At 41.5% G+C, this 20,254-nt stretch overlaps 1 protein-coding gene and 1 non-coding gene across 2 annotated transcripts in view; one reads left to right on the top strand and one right to left on the bottom strand.

Moving 5' to 3' along the window:
* The window catches only part of BMP6 (bone morphogenetic protein 6), a 508,375-nt gene that overhangs the window by 448,498 nt on the left and 39,623 nt on the right, over positions 1–20,254 (bottom strand). The window lies entirely within an intron of this gene.
* Positions 6,114–6,187, top strand: TRNAN-GUU (transfer RNA asparagine (anticodon GUU)). Its single transcript has one exon. It is a non-coding gene; the product is annotated as a tRNA-Asn (tRNA).

The following is a 20,254-nucleotide window of genomic DNA, read 5'->3' as shown; positions in this document are numbered from 1 at the left end:
TCTGCTTGTACCCATATTACAGTGCACCTGTGATCTCCAGTAATTGCAATGCCTCCTATATTACTGTTTCAAGAACATATGGAGTATTTGCCCCAGTTTCGCCTACTTGGCACCTATACTGGTGCCTACTTTCCTTATGTTATTGTTGGTTTTAGGACAGATACCAGCTATCTCTTGTTGAAGACCTGTTGTAGTCAATGCCAATATTACAGTGGACTTTGGGTCAGGTAATTGCCTACCATTCACTGGCTTTCTTGTCAATTTAATTTGCTTACTTCTTATTCAATGACTTTCCTCCTCTTCATGTGTTTGTCCCTCCTCTGGAGCATAGCATCTTTACCAACTTTTTGACTAGATGACTTGTATCCTCACATTCAGGCAACTAATTTTTAGGTTTTGCCTTGTATTTAATATATCCTGAAAGGGGGCTCTTATTAGTTCCCATGGCCAAATTACTGTGTTCATTCACTTTTGTGTAGAATTTTTGTTGGTAAGTGTTCCTGGCTGCATGCATTTATGATCCTTCTACTAAAGCTGTTCAGACTGCTTAGGCCCCATTCACTGTCAAGATAAGATCTCTTCCCACCTAAAAGGCAGACAGCTTCTAACAGAATGCTGGAATGCTTGGTTTTTATTACTTAGTTGTGTAAAGCAGATGCTTTAGCCTCGGATTTTTTTGTGGCATTTCCTATTCATGCCTCAGTACCTTTCTTTGAACTTTGTAGGCATTATCGGGTTGATATTTTCAACGTAATATATTTGTCCATTTAGATCAAATTCTAAATGTTATAAAAAAATAAAGACCGGTAAAAACGAAGTTAATATAAAAGAGCTATGCTATATTTGACAGGCAGTCACAATTGCACTAACTTTGCTATTAAAAAAGGACTTGATTTGAATGGTGCAGCAGGTGGTCGACCTCAAATCTGGGGAACCGGGTTCGAGTCTTGGCAATGACGCTCAACATTCTGTGTTTCTTGGCAAATCACCTAATCTCCTGAGCCTAACAAAAATGAATGTGTCCTTGTGTAACGCAACTGGTGCTCATGTAAAGTGTTCAGATACCCAATACATTCGGGTCAAGTTTGCGCTATATAAAACTCTGGAAAAATGAAAAATAAAAATCTTCCAATCTCATAGTCGAGACATTGGTAAAAATTGGGTCAAGAGGATGTCCTTTTTTATACGTGGGGGGTGTTACCTATTGAGAAAGCTAAATTGCAACAAAATTGTGCAAAAAATGTTATTGCATAGCCATTGTTGTTGTCGTCAAAATTAAATGTATATCACCAAGCAGGGTGAAACTGGCTTTTAAAAGGCTTTGTTTGGCCAAGATGTCTTGCAAAGCATGAATAAACTGGGTAGCTGGACCGCACAAGCGACATACCAAAAGCCTAGCAAATGGTAAAATTAGGGGAGAGCTTGATTGCAGACCCCAGAATGGTGTTCAGGGTTAAATTCCTTTTAAGATGTTCTTTAAAGATTATCGCAACCCCACCTCCTGCATTGTTTTGCCAATCGCACCTGGCTTTACAGAAGCCCTGAAGAAGTGCCACTATTACGTCAGGTGTGCTGTCCTATTATCTGATAACATGACCTGCATTTAGAAGGAATACCATCCGGGTCGAGGCTGTGGTAGCAGTCCTTACTGAATGAGTGCTTTAAATGGTGGAGTTCTTCAGATAAGTAACTAATCCTCTTTTTAGGTAGTGGGCAGGGATTCTGGTCCTGCCCCGGCCGGACATGGACGGGTGCAGTTGGGCTTGCCTTGGCATGCCAGCGGCGCGCTCGTTGCCCGTGTCCACGCTCCTACCCTCGTTAAGTAGGGAGGCCGGTTTGAACAACTGGAGAGCTAACAAAAATAGTGCCTCCATTTGTCTGAACAATGGCTACTTGCACTGAACACGGACAGAAAGTAAAATGATAATCTCGAATGTGCTGAAAAACACCCTCCTCCCTTAAGCCCAATAAAACTTCAAAACTTCTCAAATACAGCAGGGAACAGGAATTCAAACTTTAAAACCTTAAACTAAGGGGTGGGTACAGCCTAGTGTAGTGCAAGTACACAATTAGAATGACCCTGAGAGATGACGCGTCCGTACCTCGACCCCCATTAAGTAAGGAGGCTGGTTTGAGCAACTGGAGAACGAACAAAAATGGTCCCCCCAGTTGTCTGAGCAATGCCTACCGGTACTGAAGACAGCCAGAAAGTAAAATGCTAAGCTCAAATGTGCTCAAAACCCCCTCCTGCCCTTTCACCCCTTTTAGAACAATAAAACTTTAAAGGTTTTTAAAATGCAGCAAGGGAGAGGAATTAAAACTTTGAAACATTAAACACACAGGTGAGTACAGCCAAGTACACAATTACCATGAGCCCGAAAGTCCACTAAAGAGATGCCAATATGCTTTGGACCAAATAGTAGAGTCGAGGTAAAGTACCATAGCAGTGGCAGAAACATAGGGCCTCATCTACACAAAAAATATGCAGCGCTGTGCAACAAGCCATTTAGCTGTGCTGTGCTGTGTAATTTTCAGAGTACAGGGATGCGTCATATTAACAACAATACAATGCATCCCTGGGCTTTCCCCTGTGCTGGTTCACAATTGGCTGCCAAGCGCAAGTGCAGGCACCCTGGTGTCATTTTGCAAGGGTGCCTGCACTGCCGGGATGATTGTTTCTTGCACAAAAACAAACATTAATTGCATTTCTTCTTTCTATGCTTGCTGCAAAATGCAGCACGTGTAGAAAGAGAAAAAACATGAAAAAATAAAAGTATTTCTCCTCGTTGCGTCATTCCTACACCGCCTCTGCAGAGGCATAAGATTCCAATGCAATTCCAGTTTTACAAAATGTAATGCCCCTTTCACGCAGTGTAATGCATGAATGGGGCCCATATTTACAAGGCCATGAAATGTCAGATAGGGTGACTTTACGTGGCCTTGTAAATAAGGGCAAGCCCATTGCGCCACTGATGCGTCAAAAAAAGTGATGCACCAGTGGCACAATGTGCTTGTAAATAAGGCCCATAGTTGCTTGAAATACAGTAGTATATTTATCCTATTGAATTTGTTACAAGTGATAGCCGTGGTAAGCTGAAACTATATTTGGAAGTTCTCTAGAAAAGTGGCAATTCGAACAAATACAGTAATATTTCTCCAACACCTCAAGTGATTTCTCCTATTCTGAATTTGTGTAAAATGATTTAACATCAATAGTGGCCAGTCTATCTAAAGTGGAATTGTACTGTTTATCAATTTGATAATGTATATTTAATATATAACAAATCAATAATTCTGGAAATAAATAGCTTCAGAGACAAGGGTTCAAAGGTTGTATTGCACCCAAAAAAACAGGCCAACCAGGGTACTTTGCAGCTGTTTGGCACTGTATTGGCAAATAAATACAGGAGAGCACCATGCCATTGGCATGGAACACTCGAACTAGATTTTCTTTTCTTATAAATTAACTACCCTTTTCCTTATATTAACATATTATGTCATGATCTGAGGCTCGGACTTACCTGTATAGGAGCAGGAAAGGAAATGCGCTCCTCCCACACTTCATTGGTGCACAAATATGGACCATGGAGATCTGTCTCATATGGCTCAACTTTTCCAACTTCATTATATTCAGTATTTTTCAATCATTCAATTACATTTTGGGTCTCCAATCCAAAGCAAGGCGAGAAATAAAACAAGCACTGGCGTTGCCAATGGGTCTCGCAGTAGGAAAGTTTGAGCTATTGGTTTTCTAAATGACATTTTATTGTTTTGTTTTGTGATTTACAATGCCCATACTTTTAAATTTTCGCATTAGGAAAGTTTGAGCGATTGGTATTGTAAATTGCACTTTTTTAATTTATGTGTTGGTTTTGAAAATAGCGAAATTAATAGCTTTGTCATTTATGTCCACCGATTACACATTCATCTCTCTGGTTATTGCAGTAAGTACCTGATATCTGTTTACAGTATTATAGACCAGGTGCCTTAACCCATAAAGCTATCTTAAAACATAGTCTGTTTGTAATAAATAAAGCACAATGGTGCAACTTACAATCATACTTTCCTTATTGTCGATTTCTTTAGAGACATACTGTGTAAAGACGAATCAATGTGTATTAGTAATCTGCTGGTGGGCCATAGGCACATTATCATTGACTCTGCTCCTCGTGGCCTCTCATGTCATGAGGGCAATGGTTGCTCATTGGACCACAGGACTTAAAGTGCTCCATCTGGTGTGGTCCACCCAGAAGGAAGCTGGTCCAGTTTATCCAGATGCAGGCCCTGTGCCTGTTGTGCCATATCACAAGACGCTTCTCACTAATAGGTTGGCTTGTGGTCAAGTGCTAAGCAGATGTGGCCTGCTGGTTTGAGCAGGACTGTTCTTATTTTAGCAGGACCAGGGTTGTTTGCATGAGGTTGGTCCATGTTTGGAGTGGATCAGTGAGCAAAAACACACAAAGTGCTGGATTAGGGCCCAAAGTAAGAGTGGCTGAGCTTAATTCACACATTCAACCCTTCACTTTGTGATTTTTCTCAATGAAACACACCAAATGTGATGGGTTTGCCCAGACTAAAGCTGTACCTCACTCATGAGGCCCAACAAGGCTGAAAACAAACACTGATGTTCGTGAACCTTTCAGAGGGTCGAGGCTTGGTCCTTTGGTCTGAATTGTTCCTGATGGAGCAGGGCCAAGGCCTGTTACCCAAGTTTGGTTCCATCCTTGGAGGGATGCAGTGAGCGATAAAATATGGAATTACCAGTGGCCGACATTAATTCAATCACCTCAGCTATCGTGTTTTGTTTTTCTTTGTAATTATTTGACATCATTATTGCCTCTGAAACTTGGCAGTGTTGGCTCAGTGACTGCAATCTGTACTTTGATCCAGGCAGTAGCTTACAATTGTAACGGTACTGGTTGTTTCATCTAGTCAGCGATTCGTGCATGGACATAATTCGGGCCCAGCACACCTGGAAAACCTACCATGAGCCAACATTCATTAGAAACATCCATTTATGCCAGAGACAGGAAAAATAAAGTTTTTTTTCCTGAAAGAGCTAGAACGAAGAGAACCTATGAGAAATGTTAATTCACAGGGCACGCACCCTCTTTTGCTCTACCAAAAAGGTGCACACATCATTTCTTGAGAAGCTTATGGGTTTATAGCAATGCTTAGTGCCCATCTACAAGTTATTATCCTTCATGAGCCACCTGCACACCTGGAAAGATGAATCCTGTATCGCTTATTCCCAAGAAATAGTTGATACCATGGATAACTTTGGTGTCGCTCTAATGACACATCAGCATCACCCACGATGTGGGCACAGCCTTAGGTTTTAATTTCCTCAGGTTCTGGACTTTGACATATCTGATTAACTGCCTGTCTCCTGGTTCCATCAAGACTATCAACATTTCACCATCCTCAATATATTTTGTGGTAAATTGAATAGGCTCGGGGAAAAATGTTATTATACCAGCATGATCTCACATACTGTGTGGTATTTCACATTATGCATTATTGAATGAAATGTCTGAAATTATGCAATTTTTACACACCCCTATAATTGAATCCACTCGCTGAGAAACTAGTCAGTGTGTGGGACAGAAACCTGTCCAAGATCAGCGGTGCTATCCACGCTCTGGCACTCCAGTGCAGCTCTGCCCACCTTCGAATACTGCACTGGCACTGCAACACCCCTACCCCTATCAGAAAGTCCAGCTAAATATATGCTAATCTAGATGGGCGAGCAATGAATCCTGCACAGATGAACCTCTCTTGAAATGTTGAAGAGCCCTGGAAAGTTGCTTAAGGAAATCAGACCTCCCCATTGACCACACAACATGCTGGCCTTATGATTAGGACAGCAAGGCTGCCCCTCCATCAATCCCATTACCCCCCCATTCCTGTATAGCCAAACTTCAACAGCCAAGGAGTATTAAAGGGACTACCAGTACCAACACCCTTCACCCCAGTCTCATCTCCTGTGGCCATTTCTAGTGATTGTGCATGGATTCCATGCTTTCTCTGAGACTAAAGAGACACGTTTGGGCCTGAGATGTCCACATGCTGAAGCCCATTGAGTCCAAAGGGTGTTGAGCGTTTGCTCATCAGTCTCTGTGGCGCAATCGGTTAGCGCGTTTGGCTGTTAACCGAAAGGTTGGTGGTTCGAGCCCACTCAGGGACGAGTTTGAATTTACCGCACCTGAACTTCAGATGCAAATGTGGTTTCTTTATATTTCCAAGTTACATTTAAAACCACACAAACGAAAGTAAAATTTCGCGCAATCACATATTGATGCAAAAGGAAGAATTCCACTCCTTCATTCACTGTGATTTGCGCGAGGAGGAAATTAAAAACGAAATAAACAGCTGGGTGACAGCTCCTGATTGCATTACGGGGCATATGGTGACAGTATGAGCAGGAACCCCCAAACGGTGAGTTTTATGTAAAGCCTCTAATGTTCTGTTGCACAGCTGATGTTATCTGGATCTGTCTATTGTTTGCAGATTGCCTGGCGTTCCAAGGCAGGGGCTTTCGGGACATTACATATTGGGTGTAGCACAGCGACATCTCGAGGCCATGTATGGAATTGGCAGCTGTTAAGGCTGCTAATGAGTGCATAATTACAAAACACGGCAAAAATAAGATTGACAATTAAGTACACGAGTAAAACAAGGGGAAGAGTATGAAAGAGAAGGGAAACCATGGCAGGGATTATTATAGACAAGAGCGGCAGGGAAACTGAAAGTACGGCTGGCCAGCGGCCAGCCATGAATAATTAGGGGAGGAGAAGCCGCCACCACATCAAAGGGAGAAGCCCTTTGATGTTTTGGCGGCCGTGAAAAAAATGCAATTAGGAGGGAGGGAGGGAGGCTGATGCGCGTGCTTGTTTGGTCACGTGATTCACGTGAACTTAAAGAAAACCGCAGCAAAAAGCCCTTGGTTTGACGAGGATTTTGAGGACTTGAATTCTCGCTCCGCTCAATGCGCTTGCGCGCATTGATAGGTCGCGAGACCTAAAAAGGGTTATTTAAGCTAAGCATAGCAATGGTAACTGATTTGCTGATTTTGAGTTTTCGTTGTGACTTTCTATGGGGAAAATGTGGGTGCACACTGGGGGAAGATGATCCCTTGCAGATGCTGCAACTGATGCTATTTTGTGAAACAATTCAATTTGAACTGCTTTTAGACATTTCTACGAGGATCTCCAAAAAGCGCAAAATACATATTAGGAATAACACTCAATCTATTTACTGTACTACAATTACCATAATGCACTGGTATGGGCTACTGAGCCAAACTACAGGATATAATGAAGCTAGGAAATAAGAAATTTAAGATACAGATCTATGCAGTGGTGTAACAAAGCCCCCTGCAGCCATGTATTTTGCAGGAGGGGGGGGCTCTCATGTTTCGTTACGCCACTGGATCTATGTGTTCCAAAATTTGAAGCAACACTAGAAATAAAGACAGGGTTATTTAAATCATGAGCTGCATATTTAAGTTATGAGCTGGCCTGTTGTTGTGCACACCCCATTCTGTTATTTTTGGGATTTTCCATTGTGGCTTCTCAGGGACAAAGATGACCGTGCACCTGTGGAAGAGGATCCCCTGCGAGAGGCTGTTAACGAACACGTACTCATGCCAATTTCTGAGAAATTTAAATCAGAGCTGCTCAGGGACCAGCTGTGTTACATTCCTTTAGGGAGATCCAAAAAGAACATAATATGTATCAGGAATTACACTCAATACATTTGTTTTACTACAGTGACCATGATGCACTGGCTTGGGCTATTGAGCCAAAAGACTGGCTGTAACGCATTTGGGAAAGATGACTGTATGGTACACGACTACCTGGTCCTCAATCCAAAGAAGGAGAAAAAATAAAGCAAAAACAATTTAAGCAATGAACTGGACCTCTAAGTGTTTTGCCTGCCTGATGGTGTGAGTGCCTGGTTCAGTTTTTGTGGGGTTTTCCATTAAATATTTACATACACCATTGAATTAAATTAGTGATACATATTAGAAACAAACTCTGAATGCATTTTACAGCTGTTTTCTTATCTTAATTGTGTAAAATGACCTTTTAATCACAAACAGGTCTCTCCACAGGATAAAGCTAAATATACCTAAATAGAGGAAAGAACACTTTCCATTGGTTATTGTAGGTATTAATTTCTAAATATTCAGCATGTCCTACTTTTTTTTCATTAAGTGCTATGACTTACGGATTGTATAAAGGCTATTCTACATGCCAAAGCATTACCCTGATGTGTAACTGTGGTGCTTCAGCAGTAGCCAATCAGAACACAATGGTGGATTTGATGCCATTTTTTTCCACTCAGAAATGTGAATACTGTAAATGTAATGTGCAGTCACCATGTGACATTTAACTTCTGTGCCTCTTCCTTTGCAAGGAATAGAGTAAATGTTATTTCATATTTTAGGGACAGAGCAGACGCATTCTGAAACTGAATTGCAGCCTCACAGTACCCAGAATCAAAGTGCCAGTAAAAACAAAGCTTAAATAAATCGCACACTTGCTAGTGCCATTTTATTCCCACTTCCCTTCTGTTGTTCAAAGTTATGACATACTGCTTTTTTCCTTTAGCCAGTAAGTGCTATGATGTATCACCCTAACCTCCATAGTCATGCAATCCCCATTGTGCCCATTCCCCCATCAACTATGCGAGTGCAGAAAACTCCTAAAAATTTTGCAGACCACTCTACTTCGAAACGTACTAAAAGGACTTCCACACCAATTTTCTCCAGGTCGATGAATCTTTGCCACCGTTTTAGAATGGAGCATAACCCAAATACATTTTCAAATACATCATTAACTAACAGCATTTTAAAGTTCAGTCAATGAAGAGAGGGTTGCTGTAGTTTAAAAAAAAATATTTTCTCATTAAGGAATTAGTCTGTATTTTGTCTTTTTATACAAGTTATTCAGATACATCTGTTTACAGAAATATCAAAAAAATATTGGTTAGAGGGGACATAAAAAATAACAGTGTGTTCCATAAAGGACTTAATCCCTATTCTAATCTAAAGGACCTAATTTACCCTAGCGAGAACACATAAAGATTTCTTTTGGAAAACATAAAGATTTCTTTTGGAAAACAGCAAGAGAAGTTTGTCTAAAAGCAATGAAAGGTCAAACTCCTCATAAAGAGTAGCTCTGGAAACTCAGCCAAGTTCCGTAACAGCTGCAGTAGCAGCCATCAACATGAGTAAAAGGGAATATTCACAGCAGTAGCTATGATCAGCAAATAGAAAGTCTTCCAAAAAGCATCAGGAAAATGAAAATCACTGTTAGCAGTAGCTCACAGCAAAATCGGGTAAGAACAGCACAGTCAAGTGCTAAAGGGCATGGCAGGGAAGATGTGCAAAGAATGCATCGCAGCATAAAAGCTCTCCTCACTAACCAGAACCACGTACTATATAGAAATGCACAAAACGTGTGGCAAACTTTGAATGATGAAACATCTTTAGCCAATGGGATAGTATCTTCTGATAGTCTTTCGTCTTCTCTCTTGATTCCCATGGTAAACGTCCATGTTGACATGATGTTATTTGAATGTTGCTACAGCGTACTGCTAAAAGTTACATCGAGGAAGATTCTCATGAGAACCTTTGCAATCCTACTCTGTTAGCTGATCAGAGTTCTATTGTAAAATGAAACATTATTATCAAGTAGATCATGAGACTCAAATCTATAGCAAGTATTTTCTTTCACAAATATATTTGTTCATTATAAGAAACGATCTAAAATACAAAAAAATCCTATGGTGTAAGAGAGTAAAGGAGTACATTTTGCAGGCGTCACAAGGTGTAGTGCAGTTCCTATATTCCCAACAGGCTCTGTGCATTGGATTAATATATTATTAGAATGCGCAGAGCCTATTTGGAGTCTATAGATTAGACGTAGGACTGAAGTCGACTAGGTCTCGAATATACTAAACTTAATAGTGAGTGCCAGCTAGCTCAGAGGTCACTAGAAACGTTCTCAAATTCACAAGAAGGGATTAGTTTCTGACAACCGTATAAACATGACAACTTTGTTTCCCAAGAATAAGAAATATATCTCTAGAGTCGCGGAAACAATAGATAAGTATTTCACATAGTCAATCGTGCATGCTTTGTTTCAACAGAGTTTGCAGAGAAATAGAGAGACAGGTGTTTTCAATAAAAAGGTTTATTGAACAGTCTTTTTTCTCATGCAAGAGAAGTGAACTGCTACAATCGTTAAGCAGACTGCAAAGTTTAATGCGTACAGCGAGAATAGTATTATAAAATTATATTGTAAAAGCATTGTATGGTTTCTAAGCCATATAAAAATACATACATAAATAACATTGACTAAAATACTCAAATGGTGCTTCTAAAATACACCTACCCCAATGTACCTAACCTAAGTCTAGTACGTAGGAAGTAGTAAGTATTGTGTAGCATAGGTTTAGTTGTTTTTGCCAAGAATCTACCAAAGGTTTCGCTAGGTTTTAATCAGCTCCATACCTTAGTTTAGAATGAAGGAGGTCTGGTATCTCTGTCTCAGGACTCGATTTCCCGACACTCAGCAAGGGGAACTTGGAAACACTGGAGCTGGATTCTCGGCGAAAGAAGGGCAGCCTCTTAATCAGTGCGTCAGCTGGAGGGTCGACTTCCTTTGGCACTTGCTGTAGCGAGCTGTGTCGGGCAAGTAGATAGTCAAACTGCTCCAAACCACCGTAGTTTGCATAGCAAGTGAAGGTATAGTTATACCATGAAGGTGTTTAGGAATGCCAAAGATTGATGTAAAGTCGGGCATAATAACGTCAGGAAAGAACCCCTAGGGAATAGTTGTTCTTTGCAAAGTACATGAGTTCTTGGACAAATCAATATTCAAGCAAGGGGAAGTTCCCTAACTGCTTAAGCCGATTTTCCAAGAAATCGTTGTGACGTTTGGTATGGGTGGAAGTAGCCATGCCTGTATTTGGCCTGCATGGGCTATTTCTAAATAAGGGATTGATTTATATGCCTATATAAGGGCAATGTGAATTGTACCTATATAAGGGCACGAATCTGGAAAATTCACCTGGAGCTCAAAACGCCACACATCAAAGGTACACGAAAAGGTTAGGTTCTGAAGTTCAATTATGACGTTAAATCAACATTTATGAAAATACATTTATTTATTATAGGGAAAGGAAAGAACAAAAGGTAAATAAGGCCAAGCAGTTAAAGCACAATAGAAATGGGATCTTTCTGCAGAATAAGCAGAATGATACTTTTTGCACCTTAAATAAAAACACATTTTCCTTACCTTTATTTTGGCACGCATTTTCTTCGTTAATATTAAGGCACAGCTCTACATTGTCATGAGGCTAATTTTCATTAAAAAGGTTCATCTTCCACAACTGCATGATGTGCCATTGGTATTCCTCCGCCAGCAATGCCATAATAGGCTAATTATTGCTATTCTCTGTTCAGTTGTCCAGATACTAATGTATACGCTGATTTTCGAGTTCATATACGAAAGACACTTGTGGGCCTGTGTGCTTAGATACTCACTCACATACGAACACTCACACATGCATGCTTGCATAGTCACACACAGTCAAACAAGGGGAACCTCTTCTATTTCACATGCAGCCTGTAGGTCCAGTGCACCCTGTCTGTTCCTCCACATGAGAGGAATGGATCTGTGGATGAATGACTCCTGATTGAGATCCCTACCTGCCTAGTGGTAGTCAACCCACTTTCCTTATAACAGGATGCCATTGACTGGGCTTCATGAAGGAGGCTGTACAACTGCCGGCAAATCCATATCCAGGAAGAAAGCACAGTGCACCCTCAATACCGTCTTTGCCTGTATTGGGGCAGACATATAGGCAGAGTTGGTGTTTGGGAATGAGGGCTTGAGGGATAGGCACTCCTTATTACAGTTACTATAAAATAATATGAGATTAACTAAGTACACCAGAATGCTTAAACCACTACTTAAGTAAAACCATTAGGGAAACAAGAATAACAACCTGGGGGGGATTTAATGATAAAGGGATCCATAATCACGTGGTAAAATCTGAGAGGTTTAATAGGCAATACCCAATCGAGATGTAAAAATGTTCACTAGCAGCATATGTAGAGGCTTGGTAATAGGAGGAAGGTGAAGAGAATTAACGTGTTTGTACGGAATCAATGGTCTTGCCTACTGGGTATGAAAATGAAATAGCTACATGGTGTCTACTTTGTGATGCAGCACAGGAATACATGGTGCATTCATCCAAGATATGGGAGAAATGAATGGAAATGTCTGGCAAGTATCTACTGATCTACTTTATAGTACTATGAATGCTGCCTATGTCGGGAAGATGGTTTCTTTACGATTCGCAGGTTATAGTTGACACCACCCAAGCTGGCAAAATATAAAGCAAGAAATAGATGGGCCTGCCCAAAATATATCCATCATCAGTCTATTCAGACATATGTGAAAGCTGTGATGGTATAACCTCTATTATTCTAATATATCGTGGTAAGTGATTCTCTAGTTACACTGTACCTCCCCAAACTGTATGCCTCTGCATACCTCCGACAAGAAGGTATTGTTATAATTAATAATGTTGGTGAGACAAATATTTTGTGTTTTTTAGATAAAAAATCATCTCCCTGATTTGTTTGACTGGCTGAGGGCCATGAAACGTGCACATGCGAAAAATACCTTTGACATGCAAAACAAGGTATGGTTGAATTATGAAGAGTGGTTGATGTCCTGTACAATATTATAAAGATTTTTTTAATTCTTGTATTCTTTTTTCGGTTTCCTGTGATTATGCGCTCATTTGTACAGATGTCTAGGGTGTGACCCATAAAGACACGTCTGTTGCATAATGTCTGAAGTGCATGATCGAGGGACATTGGATTTGAAACATAACACTGCAACAGCTGGATGATAAAAAAAGAAAGAGAGGGCTGAGATAATATAATGCAGTTCCCACATCTGTAAATGGTAGTAATTGAGAGTGGAGATTTGACACCCTGATGGACCAGTGATAGCAAGAGATCCCTTGCAGCAACAACTTAAAAACCATTACTTTAGTGGGCACAATGTGTTTAAAAGCGGAGTTGGGATGGGGTCAACCAGAAATTATGTGGGCTTGAATTTAAGTGAATGGGGAGATATGTTGAGTCAATAATACAAGAAAGGAGAAATGTCTCAATGACTACTTCTTCTGGAGTGATGACTGTTTACCTACTTGACAATTCAAGATTAAAAAGTTGCCATTGGATATATTAAATGGGGTATTTCACCAAATGAATGAAGAATGGCTCATTTTAATTAGAATTGGTCTTGTCCAGCATTGTCAAATTTTCACTATAATCCTTTCGCCCCTTTCTTTATTACCACGGTCCGCCTTCTCTGTTTCTCCTTCGCCCTTTTATCTATCCATCTTTCATCTCACCCGATGATTTCGACCCTAAAGTTCATCTCCTCCTTTCTTCTCTTTTCATCTTACTTTCTTGTGGCTCTGAGTCATCCATATAGCCTGAGGATGAGAGGTTTACCGGTTGTTTATGGCCCTGAACCCGAGCAATAACGAGAGAGAGGGCCTTTAACAACCAATATTGTCCGAGGCAGAAGGGCTATAAGGTTATTCAGTCAGTCAGTCAGCCAGGCGACAATTTTTATATCTGAGAAATACATTTTCAAAAAGATATATAGCCTACATTTTACATTTCATCAATACATACATTTGAATATATCATAAAAACACTAATATATAAACTAAATGACATTATTACAGGACAGCACAATAACACAGGCCGACAAACAAAAAAAAATCCATCATTAAAATTACTTTTCAAAATGCACGTTTTACAAGAAATCGGATTCAATCAATCAAAGAAACTTTATTCGGTTATGGAGTACCCATAAAAGCAGATACACATAAAACAGTACATAAAGAAGCAGCTGACAAATCAGTTAAAAGACATATTACAAAGTCGATAGATAAAATCAATAACATGATCTAAAAAAAACAACCCTCTAATTCTATAGGAACAGACACTACCAGCACACTTAGCCAAGGATAGAATCTCTTGTTCTCAAGTCAGCTCTTAAAAAGCAACATACTTTAAAACAATGTGATCTTCAGATAAAAGATGGAAAAACAGCAGGGTCAGACATGCTTGCCTAAAATTTATGGACTTCAAAATGTGCTCAATGAACAATTTACTTGGCCCTGTAAAGTAACTACAAAACAACGTGAAATGAAGGGTATCCTGTGGATACTGGTGGTCGCATCCACAGGGTCCCAAGGAGCCCACAGGACTCCCCTCCGGGAAGCGGATGATGGTGAATCGTGTTAAATTTAAATCTGGTCAGTTAAAATCGGTCAATATCATTCCTCAAACTGATCAGGTATGGTTCCATAAGTCGCACAGTTTTTAATAACATAAGCCCCCTCACTGTAGCTCTCAGTAATTTGGCCTGTTCTCTGAGAAGTGCCTTATGTTCCAAAAATGAATCTCTGATCTATTTTACCTCTGCGTTACTCGCGGGTGCGGGGCTATGATATAAATCCTCCCTCCGCAGGCTAATGAGGGCCCCCTTGGCATAGGCAATAAAAGGCATCTTGATGACATGATCCAGGGCCAAGCAGCCTATTCAGCTGATATTCCCTTTTCGTCCACACCCTAATCCAGCATATCAAGGGCCTAAGGGCAATCTTATCGGCTATGTACTGGACTCCAAGTTCATCATGCACATAGAGTGCCATGGAGCATTGAGGAACCTGAAGCACTGGCATTAAAAACAGGTTTTACACTGACTGAATATTATCCACTCTCATGTGTCCCCGCACCACAATACACAATATAAAGGGGAACGGAGGAACACTTGGCCTGATAAACCTTAATTAATACACTAGGGGGGCGTGGCTCTAATCTCCATGAAAATCTGAGGACAGCACCTGGTGCCTTGAAGAGCTCCAGTTTCTTGCTTTCAATGAGGGATTTCTAATTACTACGACAGTCAAACAGGACCCAGAGGAATGAAAAGACAGGGACTTTGGCTAATATATGCGACCCCACCTTAAACGCTTTCGATCTTGTACTTCTCGGTACCAAAAACATCACAATCGATTAAATGAAGTTAACCGTGGAATCCAAACTAGCCATGAAGTCTACAAATGTATCCAATAGCAACTGTAGACACACTGCAGTCCTTGCCATCAGGACCGGATTGTTTGCGTATATTAGGACAGGGAGCGATCTCACCCCACCACCAGGCAGTCTACTCTGATGGACAAGAGGGCTTGCTCCAACCCATTAATATACCGTATGAACAGTAAGGGTGCAAGAATACAACCCTGACGCACCCCTATGCTTGTGCCATAGTAGTGAAAAAATCCTGGGAATAATGAACTGAAGCAGTTGTGTGGGCATGCAACTCGCATGGCAGGTGAACTATATTTTTGTTGATCCCTAACTCAAGTAACAATCCCAAAGTTTTACGTGGTTCACCCAGTCAAATGAGGATGTCAGGTCCATAAAGGCAAGATGTATGGATTCGGACCTGCCAACAGTATACTTAATAATTAACAAATATAGGTTAACGGCATTCGTCAGTTGTTGATCTACCCTGCCTAAAGCCATATTGAACATCAGAAATGATATTATGCTCATCTGTCTACTCCATCAACCTATCAAGCACCACCTTGCCCATGACCTTAACCACCAAATCTATCGCGAAGTTGGTCCAGTAACAACGAGGGTTATCTTTGTTCCCCTTCTTGAAAATGGCTACCACTATTGCAGTAGCCCATGTTGGGGGTTGGCCCACTTCCACTCCAGCATTAAGAACCATTGTCAGATCGGTATCGTCCGGAAACAAATCCGGAGGGATACTATTGGGCCCTAGAGACTTATAACGTGGTAGGGCCCGAATACCCTTTGTCTCCTCCTAATGTTTTAAAACAATCTCTTGCCATCCTCCAAAAGATAGACCCAGGGCAGTAGCCCCACCCACCAACTCCCCTTTATAATTTCCATCAAAATGTGCCACCCATTAGCCCTCTGTTATGTGATGGCATAAGGCTGGATCATTCTTACTAACAAGATCAGGGCCATTTATTACCTGCCAAAACAATGAGCTGGCCCTCAGTTCACATGCCTGGACTAAGTCATCTCAGGCTCTCCCCCTTGGCTTTGCCTTATGATTGAGGAGCTCCTTTTTATAGTCCCTATGGCAAGCAGCAATAAAATCTTCATCCCTCTGGTCTATCTTTAGTGCTTCCTTCAAATTAGATAAGGCCTTGGTGCATTTCCTATTGAACTATCTGGACTCACACGGTCTGCCCCGTTTTAGAGGGACTGTAAATAGTGTGGACACCTTCTTTGAAATAGCCTCCAATGCGCTTAAAATTCATCCACTGGGAGCATTTAAATCCAAGCAGGTGCATATATGATGTCTGCACTCTGAGTAGGCTCGACCTGGGACCACCTAACATTTCTCCCCTAGTCTTTATGGGTATAGACCCCCTGCGTCGCATATGGGCTTCTGAGGCCACTCCATGTCCCCCTTAAAACTATTGAAAGGTGAGGTTTGGTCACTAAAAGCACTGAGCGTAATACTAAAATTGTCAACTAAAGAAAACAGATAGGCTGACACAAAAATAAAAGCAAATATGGAAGCACACCCCTCCCCCTAAGGTAGGTAAACTTCTAGGATTAATGGTGTTAATTAGTTTATCCAGAGTGTAGACCAAGCTGCAGTTGTTTAAAATAATATTTAACTCTGAACCTTTCTTACTATGGTCAATATGTAGGCCCTCCACCAATGCACATGTAAGCCTTATAGCAATAGGATCCAAGGTCTTCTCAATTAGGTGACTATTCAAATCCCCGGCTAAAATTTACTTGACTTCCTCACAACCGGACGGGCTTCGATAACAGAACTCAAGGTACTAAAATGGGTCGAATCCCCCACCCACACTTTTACATTATAAAAACTGACCACCGCAAATGACATCGGACCCTGAACAGGTGCTTTCAACTCTTGTAATAATGGTGAGTCCCAAGGAAAATATTTATTTTTCTGACACATGTCTACAGAAACTAAGGTGATCAAGCCCCTTTTAGCCCGCTCAACCTTTGGGCCGCTGCTGCCCCAAAGAAAGTTTTATATCCTTCCAAGAAGAAGTTATTTGACTCTTATGATGTTTCCTGAATGCAAGTCACCTGGTATTGCATTACAAAAGCAACCCAATTAGGATTGTTGAACTTATATGACAATCCTGCAATGTTCCATGATAGCAGGCAAAACTGATTGCAACTGGTGGTCAAAACAACAGGAGGGATGACAGCAGGATCTACAACAGGCTAGGTGGTCGCACAAAATTGTGCAAGTGAAGAGTGGACAAGTCAATCACAGGAATCTAGTTTGCTCAATGGGGCAAATCTATTCTTAGTTGTAAGGGTCAGGGCAGTTGGCAAGACAGGTGGGATCCTCACCCGAATAGCCTCTGCTGAGAGACCCCGCTTCCTTATTCTCGGGAGAACCAGTTCAGACTTATAAAAAAAGCCACAAAAAAGAATAAGTAGGTTTGTTCGATCTCTGAGAGCCTATGGTAGCCAACAAATGAGCTGCAATGGTGGGTTTATTATAGTTAATTATCACACAGTCCCTAGCCCATCTCTTTACATCAAGCCCTATCCAACTCACGCTTCGTACCATATTGAAAGGGTCATATAGCTTCACTCTCAAGTTTGAGTAGATATTTATCAAATGGACTACCTTATTTTTAAGATCATAAAAATGTACGAAGTGGGGTTAATCAAAGGTGGCACATTTCCTAGGACCACTCCATATGGTGTAGCTTCCAGCTGTAAGTTATTAACATTTCCTGAAATAGGGTATTATGATACGCCCACTTTAGGGAGGCCAGAGCCCATCAGGGAAACTTAGGTGGAAACAGCGGCACAAGGGCCTGGGATGGACAAACTGGTGCACTGATGTGTGTTGGGGGGAGGGGGCCAGCCTGCCACAGCTTGCCTGCCCCAATATATAGTGGACTGAATGACATTTGCTCGAAACACCCTCATTTGGGTTCAACAGACAGAACCCCCACCACCCCGCATTCATGTGTTCCGTCAGCAGAACCAGTTTTTCTTCCGTAAGTGCTAACCTTGCACAAATTGGGGCCAACATGACTTTAGAGGCCTCCACAAGTCCTTTCATTGAAGCATCATACAGGGTATACTCAAGAGGTGGGAGAGAACCAGAGCTCTCCGTTTGTGTGCCCATGTTTATGAGACGCAATCCTCTTTTTAGAGCCACAGCCATTTTCCTCCATTTCTTAACAGGGCTACACTCGTTATGTGCAGACTTACAAGTCAAATCCAAGGAAGAGCCTACCCTCTCCAACACTCCAGTAAGTACAACGGAAGCAAGCAGGGAATCCTCCATCAGGCACTCCACCTCCCAGTTGTGTGCAGCTCGGGGGGTAAATTCTGCCAGTCGGAGGAAGGAACAACCCGGTAATGGCAAAGGTTTATCCCCCATCAAGGATGAGTGGCTTTCAGCCAACTCTATTCCTCTAGTCACTAACCCCACTGCACATGCCTGAAAACCGTCAATAGAAGAAGTACGTACGTGAGGTCACTCTCGGCGACATGAGACTTGTAGCTGGCACCTTTTTTTCCCCCATGCTCGTTTTGCCTGAGTCAAAAAGTAGGTTCTTACATGCTGATACAATAGCCTGTAGATACTCCTACAAGGATGCCCTCGCAAGCCAGTCAGGAAATGGCCCACTCGCAGTTCATGTATAAAAACAACAAGCATTTTCAATGCAATAGGTCTTGCATTTGCGAGAGTTTAAGCTATTGGCTTTGTAAAGGACAATGCCTTTTTTATCTGTTTTGATAATTAACACATAAATAAAAGGCATTGTCATTTACAATGCCAATAGCTCAAACTCTTATAAATGCTAGAAACAGCAGCCATTGTCCCAGGCTGCTTAGAAAGTGAAAGCGCGCATTGCATGCTGAATGTTGCAGGAAAAGCATGTCGTGCCTGCAGTAGGAGAATCTCAATAAAGAAATGAGTGCTTACAGACTAAATAAGACATACCCTGTAACAACAGAAGTAAAAGGGCCAGTCCTCTTAGGATGTTAGAAATGAAGACAAGGAGGTACTAAGGAGGAACTAACAAGCCTATTAACGAATCAGAAGCCAGCATTTACAAAGGACACTGACACAAGCCAATGAAAAATATGGGCGGAGAGTGGGTGGAGCTTCAAGGCTGTACTCGAATACAGCTTACCTCACAGAGCAGTGCATGCACTACCAAGGGTCAACCTAAAAAGGGGACCACTCACCAGCAATCTCGTAGGCAACAGTCAACAGGGGTGGTCCGGCCGAGCCTCGGCCAGCGTCCCCTCAATATGTGCCCTCGAAGCACTAAATATGAGGGCAAGCAACCTCCCTGCTTCACTGGATTCTTGCACCTGAAGTCCTGGGCCGTATGATGCAGTTTCAATTTGTTTCTTACTATTAGAGGAATTGTCCTCAATGTACCAACAGCTCACACTAGTGGTGCTGTAAAAATGCTGCAAACTCTCGGCTACACTATCAGAGGCATTCAGCCATCTGGCTTCAACTCTGCTCCAGGCTTGCTTTATCTGCCTTTGGCAGCAGAATGGGCCCAACAAGCTTTGCTCCCCTTGCATCAAGGGTTCACTGTCAGAGCTCTGCCTCAACCAACCTCCATCCCGCTGGGAGTCACGGCAATTCCTCTGTTACGTTTCCGACTGTCCCCTTCCACGCTAAGGCCAGGAGTTAATCAAATCCAATTCATTGACATACTTGCCATGTTCGAAATGTACAAAAGTTATGACTTGTTAAAATGTAAATCAGAAAATAGTTTCTGTTACTTATGTCATAGATAAAGTGCATACGCACGACAGGGTTTGGAAAAAACTTCAAACTGGTATGGCCAAACTATAAGGTTCCAATTACCAAGATTCATAGATTAATATCGAGTTCAAACCAAGTCCTCCTATCTTGGACTAGGTATTTTCAATCTGTTCGGAAATCCTCTTCATATCCTAATACAGGGTGTAAATTATGGGTCTCCAACCCTTTCTGTAATAAGAGCTACTTATGTTTCAATGGAAATCATCCTGCGCTACTAATATTAGTGGTGCAATAGTGACTACCCTTTCCAAGATTGTTAGCAGTGATCATATGAGAAGGGTTTCCATCACTTT

The sequence above is a fragment of the Lissotriton vulgaris genome, chromosome 4_1, assembly GCF_964263255.1.
Source record: "Lissotriton vulgaris chromosome 4_1, aLisVul1.2, whole genome shotgun sequence".
In the NCBI taxonomy this organism is placed as follows: Eukaryota; Metazoa; Chordata; class Amphibia; order Caudata; family Salamandridae; genus Lissotriton; species Lissotriton vulgaris.
The sequence above is the reverse complement of the archived record's forward strand: the minus strand, read 5'-3'. Positions and strand labels throughout refer to the sequence as shown.